General features: G+C 68.0%; 1 long non-coding RNA gene across 1 annotated transcript; it reads left to right on the forward strand.

The window, feature by feature from the left end:
• Positions 1–207: 207 nt before the first annotated feature.
• On the forward strand, positions 208–1,365 carry LOC135310993 (uncharacterized). Its single transcript, XR_010370905.1, has 3 exons — positions 208–373; positions 557–589; positions 1,286–1,365. It is a non-coding gene; the product is annotated as an uncharacterized LOC135310993 (long non-coding RNA).
• Positions 1,366–2,000: the final 635 nt, after the last annotated feature.

Below are 2,000 nucleotides of genomic sequence, written 5' to 3' on the forward strand. Positions count from 1 at the left end.
TCGTTCGGCTCCAGAGTGAACGTCCTCCCCTGGGTGGGAACTCCCCGGTGGGGGGTGTGGGGGTGTGAGGCGGCGGCCAACCCCCGCGTTGCCATCACTCTGCTCCAGAGTGAACAGAACCCCGACGGTGGGTGGGAGCTCCCGGGCAGCTGGGAAGCACTGCCATCACTCCGCTCCAGAGTGAACACACACCCCCCCCCACCCCCCCGCCCCCCCCACGCAGGAGCTTCCCAGTGTGTGGGAGGCGGCGGCTGCCCCCATCGCTCCGCTCCAGAGTGAACACCCAGGGCGCGGGGGGGGGGCGGCGGGGGGAGGGAGGCGCAGGCAGGCGCCAACCGCAGCGTTGGCATCATTCCGCTCCAGAGTGAACGAGGTGCCAGGGAAACACCCCCCACCCCCCCCCCCCCTTTGGGACCGGCGCTGCTGAGTCAGCGTCTGCCTGAGACCCAGGCGCGGGGGGTCCCCCAAAACCCACCCCCCCCCCAACACCGGGGTCCCCCCAAACCCCACCCCCCAACACCGGGGTCCCCTTTTCTCCCCCCCCCCCGCCCCCCAGAAGCTGCCCGGGCCAAGGACCCCTTCAACTATGGTGAGATTTGGGGGCGCTGGGGGGATTTTGGGGGGACCCGGGGGGGGGCTCCGGGGGGACGTGGGTGTGTTGGGGGACTGGGGAGAGATTTTGGGGGGCTTGGGGGGATTTGGGGTCCACGGGGGGGGTTGGGGGGATACTTAGGGGTTCAGATGGGTGTTTGGGGGTGCCGGGGAGGGGGTTTTGGGGTTCAGGGGGGATATTTGGGGGTTCGGGGGGGGTTGGGGGTTTGGGGGTGCCGGGGAGGGGGTTTTGGGGGTTCAGGGGGATATTTGGGGGTTCAGGGGGGTTTTGGGGTTTGGGGGTGCCGGGGAGGGGGTTTTGGGGTTCAGGGGGATATTTGGGGGTTCAGGGGGGATATCTGGGGGTTCAGGGGGGATATCTGGGGGTTCGGGGGGTTTGGGGGCTTGGGGGTGCCGGGGAGGGGTTTTTGGGGTTCAGGGGGATATTTGAGGGTTCAAGGGGATATTTGGGGGTTCAGGGGGGGTTTGGGGTTTGGGGGTGCCGGGGAGGGGGTTTTGGGGGTTCAGGGGGGCTATTTGGGGGTTCAGGGGGGCTATTTGGGGGTGCAGGGGGATATTTGGGGGTACGGGGGGGTGTTTGGGGGCTCAGAGGGTGCCGGGGGGGGGGTTGGGGGTGCCGGGGAGGGGGTTTTGGGGTGCAGGGGGGGATATTTGGGGGGTCTCCGTCCCCCAGACTACGAGACGCTGCGGCTGGCGGGGCTGGTCCTGGCCATCGCCATGTTTGTCCTCGGGGTCCTCATCGCCCTCAGTGAGTCCCCCCAAACCCCCCCCGCTGCACCCCAAAACCCCCCCGCACCCCAAAACCCCCCCGCTGCACCCCAAAACCCCCCCGCACCCCAAAACCCCCCCCCCGGTGCCCCCAAATATCCCGCTGGTGCCCCCCAAAGTCAGCCCCAGCCCTCCCAAATACCCCCCCGTACCCCTCCGTACCCCCAAATCTCTGAACCCCAAACAATCTGGGTACCCCCAAAGTCAGATCCAGCCCCCCCCCTTCAAAATCCCCACCCTAGGACCCCCAAAATCCCTCTGGACCCCCAAATGCCCCCTGGGACCCCCAAATGCCCCCTGGGACCCCCAAATCCCTGCCCCAACCCCCCAAATCTCCCCGGGACCCCCAAATCCCCCAAATCCCTGCTGGGGCCCCCAGATCCCCCCAGATCCCCCCTGGGACCCCCAAATCCTTACCCCAAACCCCCCAAATCCCCCCAGGACCCCCAAATCCCTGCCCCAAACTCCCCCGATCCCCCCTGGGACCCCCAAATCCCCCAGGTCCCCCTGGGACCCCCAAATCCCTGCCCCAAACTCCCCAAATCCCCCCTGGGACCCCCAAATCCCCCAGATCCCCCCTGGGACCCCCAAATCCCTGCCCCAAACCCCCCAGATCCCCC

This window comes from Phalacrocorax carbo, unplaced genomic scaffold (genome assembly GCF_963921805.1).
Source record: "Phalacrocorax carbo unplaced genomic scaffold, bPhaCar2.1 SCAFFOLD_477, whole genome shotgun sequence".
In the NCBI taxonomy this organism is placed as follows: Eukaryota; Metazoa; Chordata; class Aves; order Suliformes; family Phalacrocoracidae; genus Phalacrocorax; species Phalacrocorax carbo.